At 39.8% G+C, this 10086-nt stretch overlaps 1 protein-coding gene across 1 annotated transcript in view; it reads right to left on the bottom strand.

Annotated features, from left to right (window-relative positions):
• Kiaa0825 (KIAA0825 ortholog) overlaps positions 1 to 10086 on the bottom strand; it is a 383014-nt gene that overhangs the window by 119341 nt on the left and 253587 nt on the right. The window lies entirely within an intron of this gene.

The following is a 10086-nucleotide window of genomic DNA, read 5'->3' on the forward strand; positions in this document are numbered from 1 at the left end:
TGTTCAGAAGTTCTGGGTCAGTAAGTTTCCAAGCTCCTTGGGCCTTACAAGGGTTTAAATGTGAGCCGTACTCTACAGCAGGCATTCATATCAGCCCTCTCTTTTGGAAACATAGTCTTTAGGAAAAGCATGGGAAGAATAGGACAATAGCAGTATTTCAGTTCAACAATGAAATTTTCTCTCATCTGTCAAAAAATCAGACCCTGGAACAGTCTTCTGAGGCATTTTATTGTTTTGATGAGACAGTAAAATATAGTTATAACACATAACTATTTTCCCTCTTTCTGGAAGAAGGAAAAGCATAATTGTTTTCAGAATGGTGGTAGACAGCAGCCTCTCTTCTGTGTACTGTCTAGTTTAGGTGGTAGTTTCCACAGCAATAAATTCTTCCATATGCTATGTAGTAATAATGTACCTTTTGCATTAGAGTATTAGTACCTGTCAGGTGATTATGACAAGCTTCTTCTCTTCTCTTTGGGTTTTTTAATTTGCTGAATGTGAATTGGATCACAATGATGTATGCCTTGGAATACCATCCAATAAACCAGCAAAAAAAAATGCCGTAAGAATTCTCTCAAATTCTTTGTTCAAAATTCAGCATCTCTTTGCTCTTTGTAGTTATTGTTCACTTTATTTATGGACTACTGTAGAATTTTCATCTTGGGATGTTGACTCCATAATGATAGGACATTTAAATACAGCATAATCTCATAGTGTCCTGAGGTCTTTGCTCTGTGAGCAAACATGGATTTTAACATTTGATCTAAATTGAGGTTTAGGAAGGATGACTCCAAAATCATATGATTAGCAAGTAGGAAATTGAGATACAACCTATAAGTTCCACAGACACAAAGCCTAATCTTCACCTGTGTCATGCTGTGCTATTTCTGTAGGATGGGAGAAAGCAGATTTATTTATTCTAAGGAGAAATAAAATCAAGTTTGAAAGAAATACAGAAGGACTCTAATTATGCATTCTTCCTCATAGTTTTATTTCTCCCCATGTCTCAAGATTGTCTTTCCCTATCTTTTCCATATTTTCTCCCTTTCTTTTCCATTCCAAAATTGGAATGAATAATTAGTTCTCAAGGTAGGATATGGCAGCTCAAGTGTGCAGAGAAGACTGTGGAGAAAGGTTCTTAATGACCTCTGATGCAAAAAAGTTCTTCCCACACACTTGTCACAGCAACCAAATCTCCCATTAGAGTCACTCCTTTAGTATGTACCCTGGCTTCTAAATATTGTCTTTGGATATGGCATATGTTAATGTCATTATCCACTTCCCCCATAAACAACGTAGGTGTTCTCATCACAGAATATACTACTGTGTTTTGATAATAACCAAGCACAGAATCTTTAAGGAAATCCTTTGTATTTAGAGAATAAGTTTCTTTGCAAATAGAGGCTCTAGCCATATATGTAGCAGAACATGACCTTGTTGGGCATCAATGGGAGGAGAAACCTTGGTCCTGCCAAGGCTGGACAACCCCCCCCCCCAGTATAGGGGAATATCAGGGAAAGGAGGTGGGAAGGGGTGGGTAGATGGATGGGGAAGCTCCCTCATAAAAAAAGGGAAGGAGTGGCATAGGGGGATTTATGGATGGGAAACTGGGAAAGGGGATAACATTTGAAATGTAAATTTAATAATATTCAATTTAAAAAATTGCAAGATGCTTTAAGCCAGAAAGGAGAATCCCTGACAGGATGCTATGAGGAAAATTACTTTCAAGTTCAACTTTTGACTTAATTGTATGGAGCAAGAAGATATGACACATAGGCAAATATTAAAGCAGGTTCAATTTCACTTTAGATATTAGGGAACTGTCTTATTTTTCCTATTGCTCTGATATGAAACATAGTCTAAATATGAAAATTAAGAGAAAAAAATTTTTATGCCTCATGGTTCAAGCTACAATTCATCAGGTTGGGGAAATTCCATTAGCAAGAGCTTGGGATAGCTGGTATATTGTATTCCCAATCACAAAACAGAAGGTGCATAGTTTCTTCCTCCTCTTATGAAGTGCAGGATCCCAAACAGGGAATATTAGCATCTATGGTGGCCAACTATTCCCACTTGCATCAACACAATCATGGTATTCATCCACAGACATGCCAAGAGACTCTGTTAAGTTGACAACAGTATCACAGGAACCTTCCCTGGCTACATAAGACAAGGCACTGGGTCCTCACCATAGTCTGCTGTCATTTTCTGTCCAACTGCATCATAAGTCCCTTGAGGCACATTAATTTAAGAAATATTATAAGAGTCAGCACAAAGGTTTGTACAAAAGAAATACAGACTCTGATGTCCAAAGCCTTTTGTTTTTAAACTTTTTAAATTAGAAGTCCTTTGTAGCTTGTACATGGAAGAAATCAAACACATGCTTTGGCTAGAGTTGAGTAGATGTTTAGGCTTTTAGTAGAAAGCCTTGAATGGAAAAATGTAAACAGGAATAACAAATGTATTTTAACATTTTTATTTGAAAGGAGACTAAAGTTATTTGAAGGTATTTTTGTTTTGTTTTATGTCATGAATTAATGTAATTAATAATCCCACTAGGGACCTAAACACACACACACACACACACACACACACACACACACATACATACACACACACAAGAATGAAGTTCAAAATGTTGGAAATATCAGAAAAATGAAGAATTTGATAAAGTGCAAGGAATGGAATATGTAGGTGAGAGCCATGAGCACAGTTTCTGAGATGAGCTGGACGACATGGAAGCACCAGCTAAGAATGAGGCAGTGACTTTGACAGCAATGGCCTCTCCATAGGAAGAAACATATAACCAGGGTTCCCTGAATAAAAGACTTTCAGAAAACTCAGTTCACTGAGTTATCCAATCACCTTTTGTCCTGATTAGAGAAATGATATTTTACTTTGACACAATCAAATCTCTGAAGACCAGTTTGTCACATGAACTCTTAGTTTATTCAGTTAAGTAGTCATTGGGCAAATCATCATACTCACTATCAAATGGAAATAGATTTGCCAGGAACTCACCAAGGAATTACAGCCTCTAGATCAAACCCTGGTTGCACGAAGTTGGATCACTCACAGAACAAATTACTGAAACTTACCACTTGTTATAAAAAAAAGTGGGTGTCAGCTTTAGCATTCTTTCCTGGGGGTGGGGGACAAGAAAGCAGTTGGTAATGGACAGAAAGGTTTTGCTGCAATGTCAGTTTACCTCCAAGGAGACCGACCGTCCGTAAGATCCCAGCCTTGCTGTGCACGGGAATGCACCATGGACCTGCTTGTGCAATTGTTTTTAAAAACTTCTGTAAGGAAATCCTGCCAGACTTGCACATAGGATTATAAGATTTCCCATTAGCCTTTGAAACTGATATTTTCTATGATTGTACATAGGCAACTTCATATTATTACACCTGTTAGTCTTGCCGATTGGGCACCACAATTTAACTAATTGTAGGAAGAGAGCACGGACTGAAATGTGAATGTGGAGTCTATTCCCAGAAGTAAGGGCTAATGGATTAAGCAATAAACTGAATTCTTGTGAGCTGCAATTAGTATTTGCAGTCTAGTCACAATGGTGTCATGAAGTCTACATAGAATATAGAAAAAATTTAACACTACCTTTGAGGAACTTAATAATTCTGTATGAAGACTTGGATAGTATGAAAATTATTATATATATATATATATATATATATGCTTCTTTGAGAGTACAGATCATCTTTCAGAACATACAGTCCTTGTTGTGTGTACCAGAACTATGACTATTTTGCATGCCTCCCACTTCTTCCTACCACATTCTTGCTAACTTGTTTTCTTCAGAACCTAATACATACTTTTCAAGACCAGTATGGAGTCTCATATTTAAAAATTAAGAATTTCCAGAGTCCCGGACCAGCGGAGGATCCCTGCCTTCAGCAGCTCTCTGCTCCCAGGCCCCCTGGAGGGGTTCTCGACGCCTGGTCAGGCGGGCACTCCTGAGGCAGCAGGCGGAGGGAGACCACCACGCTGCCCACCCCTGCCCCCATCCCTGGCCCAGGAGGAAACTGTATCACGGCCTCTGGGTACCCGTGAGGAGGGCCCAGGAGCAGCAGATCCACTGCGTCTGAGACACCACACCTGAAGGGACCGGCCGCATAAACAGTTCTCTGCACCCAAATCCCGTGGGAGGAGAGCTAAACCTTCAGAGAGGCGGACACGCCTGGGAAACCAGAAGAGACTGCACGCTGCACACAGTACTGACCCCAGAGGAAAACAAAACCTATCTGGAACCCTGGTGCCTGAAACCTCCCGGAAGGTGGCGCAGATCTTCCTGGCTGCTGAGGCCGTGGAGAGCTCATAGGCAACACCCAGCGAGCAAACTTGAGCCTGGGGACCACAGGTAAAGACAAACTTTTCTGCTACAAACGACTTGCCTGGTGAACTCAAGACACAGGCTCACAGGAACAGCTGAAGACCTGTAGAGAAGAAAAACTAGGCGCCCGAAAGCAGAACACTCTGTCCCCATAACTGGCTGAAAGAAAACAGGAAAACAGGTCTACAGCACTCCTGAAACACAGGCTTATAAGACAGTCTAGCCACTGTCAGAAATAGCAGAACAAAGTAACACTAGAGATAATCTGATGGCGAGAGGCAAGCGCAGGAACCCAAGCAACAGAAACCAAGACTACATGGCATCATCGGAGCCCAATTCTCCCACCAAAGCAAACACAGAATATCCAAACACACCAGAAAAGCAAGATCTAGTTTCAAAATCATATTTGATCATGATGTTGGAGGACTTCAAGAAAGACATGAAGAACTCCCTTAGAGAAACACAGGAAAACAAAAACAAACAAGTAGAAGCCTACAGAGAGGAGTCACAAAAAATCCCTGAAAGAATTCCAGGAAAACACAATCAAACAGTTGAAGGAATTAAAAATGGAAATAGAAGCAATCAAGAAAGAACACATGGAAACAACCCTGGATATAGAAAACCAAAAGAAGAGACAAGGAGCTGTAGATACAAGCATCACCAACAGAATACAAGAGATGGAAGAGAGAATCTCAGGAGCAGAAGATTCCATAGAAATCATTGACTCAACTGTCAAAGATAATGTAAAGCGGAAAAAGCTACTGGTCCAAAACATACAGGAAATCCAGGACTCGATGAGAAGATCAAACCTAAGGATAATAGGTATAGAAAAGTGAAGACTCCCAGCTCAAAGGACCAGTAAATATCTTCAACAAAATCATGAAGAAAACTTCCCTAACCTAAAAAAGAGATACCCATAGGCATACAAGAAGCCTACAGAACTCCAAATAGATTGGACCAGAAAAGAAACACCTCCGTCACATAATAGTCAAAACACCAAAGCGCACAAAAAATAAAGAAAAGAATATTAAAAGCAGTAAAGGGAAAAAGGTCAAGTAACATATAAAGGCAGACCTATCAGAATCACACAAGACTTTTCGCCAGAAACTATGAAGGCCAGAAGATCCTGGACTGATGTCATACAGACCCTAAGAGAACACAAATGCCAGACCAGGTTACTGTATCCTGCAAAACTCTCAATTAACATAGATGGAGAAACCAAGATATTCCATGACAAAACCAAATTTACACAATATCTTTCTACAAATCCAGCACTACAAAGGATAATAAATGGTAAAGCCCAACATAAAGGGGGCAAGCTATACCCTAGAAGAAGCAAGAAACTAATCGCCTTGGCAACAAAACAAAGAGAAGAAAAGCACACAAACATAACCTCACATCCAAATATGAATACAACAGGAAGCAATAATCACTATTCCTTAATTTCTCTCAACATCAATGGCCTCAACTCCCCAATAAAAAGACATAGATTAACAAACTGGATACGCAACGAGGACCCTGCATTCTGCTGCCTACAGGAAACACACCTCAGAGACAAAGACAGACACTACCTCAGAGTGAAAGGCTGGGAAACAACTTTCCAAGCAAATGGTCGGAAGAAGCAAGCTGGAGTAGCCATTATAATATCAAATAAAGTCAATTTTCAACTAAAAGTCATCAAAAAAGATAAGGAAGGACACTTCATATTCATCAAAGGAAAAATCCACCAAGATGAACTCTCAATCCTAAATATCTATGCCCCAAATACAAGGGCACCTACATACGTAAAAGAAACCTTACTAAAGCTCAAAACACACATTACACCTCACACAATAATAGTAGGAGATTTCAACACCCCACTCTCATCAATGGACAGATCATGGAAACAGAAATTAAACAGAGACGTAGAAAGTCTAAGAGAAGTCATGAGCCAAATGGACTTAACAGATATTTATAGAACATTCTATCCTAAAGCAAAAGGATATACCTTCTTCTCAGCTTCTCATGGTACTTTCTCCAAAATTGACCATATAATTGGTCAAAAAATGGGCCTCAACAGGTACAGAAAGATAGAAATAATCCCATGCGTGCTATCAGACCACCACGGCCTAAAACTGGTCTTCAATAACAATAAGGGAAGAATGCCCACATATACGTGGAAATTGAACAATGCTCTACTCAATGATAACCTGGTCAAGGAAGAAATAAAGAAAGAAATTAAAAACTTTTTAGAATTTAATGAAAATGAAGATACAACATACCCAAACTTATGGGACACAATGAAAGCTGTGCTAAGAGGAAAACTCATAGCGCTGAGTGCCTGCAGAAAGAAACAGGAAAGAGCATATGTCAGTAGCTTGACAGCACACCTAAAAGCTCTAGAACAAAAAGAAGCAAATACACCCAGGAGGAGTAGAAGGCAGGAAATAATCAAACTCAGAGCCGAAATCAACCAAGTAGAAACAAAAGGACCATAGAAAGAATCAACAGAACCAAAAGTTGGTTCTTTGAGAAAATCAACAAGATAGATAAACCCCTTAGCCAGACTAATGTGAGAGGACACAGAGAGTGTGTCCAAATTAACAAAATCAGAAATGAAAAGGGAGACATAACTACAGATTCAGAGGAAATTCAAAAAATCATCAGATCTTACTATAAAAGCCTATATTCAACAAAACTTGAAATCTGCAGAAATGGACAATTTCCTAGACAGATACCAGGTACGAAAGTTAAAACAAGAACAGATAAACCAGTTAAACAACCCCATAACTCCTAAGGAAATAGAAGAAGTCATTAAAGGTCTCCCAACCAAAAAGAGCCCAGGTCCAGACGGGTTTAGTGCAGAATTCTATCAGACCTTCATAGAAGACCTCGTACCAATATTATCCAAACTATTCCACAAAATTGAAACAGATGGAGCACTACCGAATTCCTTCTATGAAGCCACAATTACTCTTATACCTAAACCACACAAAGACCCAACAAAGAAAGAGAACTTCAGACCAATTTCCCTTATGAATATCGATGCAAAAATACTCAATAAAATTCTGGCAAACCGAATCCAAGAGCACATCAAAACAATCATTCACCATGATCAAGTAGGCTTCATCCCAGGCATGCAGGGATGGTTTAAATATCTGAGGAAAACCATCAACGTGATCCATTATATAAACAAACTGAAAGAACAAAACCACATGATCATTTCATTAGATGCTGAGAAAGCATTTGACAAAATTCAACACCCCTTCATGATAAAAGTCCTGGAAAGAATAGGAATTCAAGGCCCATACCTAAACATAGTAAAAGCCATATACAGCAAACCAGTTGCTAACATTAAACTCAATGGAGAGAAACTTGAAGCAATCCCACTAAAATCAGGGACTAGACAAAGGCTGCCCACTCTCTCCTACTTATTCAATATAGTTCTTGAAGTTCTAGCCAGAGCAATCAGACAACAAAAGGAGGTCAAGGGATACAGATCGGAAAAGAAGAAGTCAAAATATCACTATTTGCAGATGATATGATAGTATATTTAAGTGATCCCAAAAGTTCCACCAGAGAACTACTAAAGCTGATAAACAACTTCAGCAAAGTGGCTGGGTATAAAATTAACTCAAATAAATCAGTAGCCTTCCTCTACACAAAAGAGAAACAGGGCGAGAAAGAAATTAGGGAAATGACACCCTTCATAATAGATCCAAATAATATAAAGTACCTCGGTGTAACTTTAACCAAGCAAGTGAAAGATCTGTATGATAAGAACTTCAAGACTCTGAAGAAAGAAATTGAAGAAGATCTCAGAAGATGGAAAGATCTCCCATGCTCATGGATTGGCAGGATTAATATAGTAAAAATGGCCATTCTACCAAAAGCGATCTACAGATTCAATGCAATCCCCATCAAAATACCAATCCAATTCTTCAAAGAGTTAGACAGAACAATTTGCAAATTCATCTGGAATAACAAAAAACCCAGGATAGCTAAAACTATCCTCAACAATAAAAGGACTTCAGGGGGAATCACTATCCCAGATCTCAAGCAGTATTACAGAGCAATAGTGATAAAAACTGCATGGTATTGGTACAGAGACAGACAGATAGACCAATGGAACAGAATTGAAGACCCAGAAATGAACCCACACACCTATGGGCACTTGATTTTTGACAAAGGAGCCAAAACCATCCAATGGAAAAAAGATAGTATTTTCAGCAAATGGTGCTGGTTCAACTGGAGGTCAACATGTAGAAGAATGCAGATCGATCCATGCTTATCACCCTGTACAAAGCTTAAGTCCAAGTGGATCAAGGACCTCCACATCAAACCAGATACACTCAAACTAATAGAAGAAAAAACTGGGAAGCATTTGGAACACATGGGCACTGGAAAAAATTTCCTGAACAAAACACCCATGGCTTATGCTCTAAGATCAAGAATCGACAAATGGGATCTCATAAAACTGCAAAGCTTCTGTAAGGCAAAGGACACTGTGGTTAGGACAAAACGGCAACCAACAGATTGGGAAAAGATCTTTACCAATCCTACAACAGATAGAGGGCTTATATCCAAAATATACAAAGAACTGAAGAAGTTAGACAGCAGGGAGACAAATAACCTATTAAAAAAATGGGGTTCAGAGCTAAACAGAGAATTCACAGCTGAGGAATGCGAATGGCTGAGAAACACCTAAAGAAATGTTCAACATCGTTAGTCATAAGGAAATGCAAATCAAAACAACCCTGAGATTTCACCTCACACCAGTGAGAATGGCTAAGATCAAAAACTCAGGTGACAGCAAATGCTGGCGAGGATGTGGAGAAAGGGGAACACTCCTCCATTGTTGGTGGGGTTGCAGACTGCTACAACCATTCTGGAAATCAGTCTGGAGGTTCCTCAGAAAATTGGACATTGAACTGCCTGAGGATCCAGCTATACCTCTCCTGGGCATATACCCAAAAGATGCCCCAACATATAAAAAGACACGTGCTCCACTATGTTCATCCCAGCCTTATTTATAATAGCCAGAAGCTGGAAAGAACCCAGATGCCTTCAACAGAGAGGAATGGATACAGAAAATGTGGTACATCTACACAATGGAATATTACTCAGCTATCAAAAACAATGACTTTGTGAAATTTCAGGCAAATGGTTGGAACTGAAACTATCATCCTGAGTGAGCTAACTTAATCACAGAAAGACATACATGGTATGTACTCATTGATAAGTGGCTATTAGCCCAAATGCTTGAATTACCCTAGATGCCTAGAACAAATGAAACTCAAGACGGATGATCAAAATGTGAATGCAGATCGCTCCTGAGAGACACAGCCAGAATACAGCAAATACAGAGGCGTATGCCAGCAGGAAAGCACTGAACTGAGAACAGGACCCCTGTTGAAGGAATCAGAGAAAGAACTGGAAGAGCTTGAAGGAGCTCGAGACCCCATATGTACAGCAATGCCAACCAACCAGAGCTTCCAGGGACTAAGCCACTACCCAAAGACTATACATGGACTGACCCTGGACTCTGACCTCAAAGGTTGCAATGAATATCCTAGTAAGAGCACCAGTGGAAGGGGGAAGCCCTGGGTCCTGCTAAGACTGAACCCCTAGTGAACTAGACTGTTGGGGGAGGGGCAGCAATGGGGGAGGTTGGGAGGGGAACACCATAAGGAAGGGAGGGGGAGGGGATGTTTGCCCGAAACCGGAAGGGAATAACACTAAAATGTATATAAGAAATA

This window comes from Rattus rattus, chromosome 3, assembly GCF_011064425.1.
Source record: "Rattus rattus isolate New Zealand chromosome 3, Rrattus_CSIRO_v1, whole genome shotgun sequence".
NCBI lineage: Eukaryota > Metazoa > Chordata > Mammalia > Rodentia > Muridae > Rattus > Rattus rattus.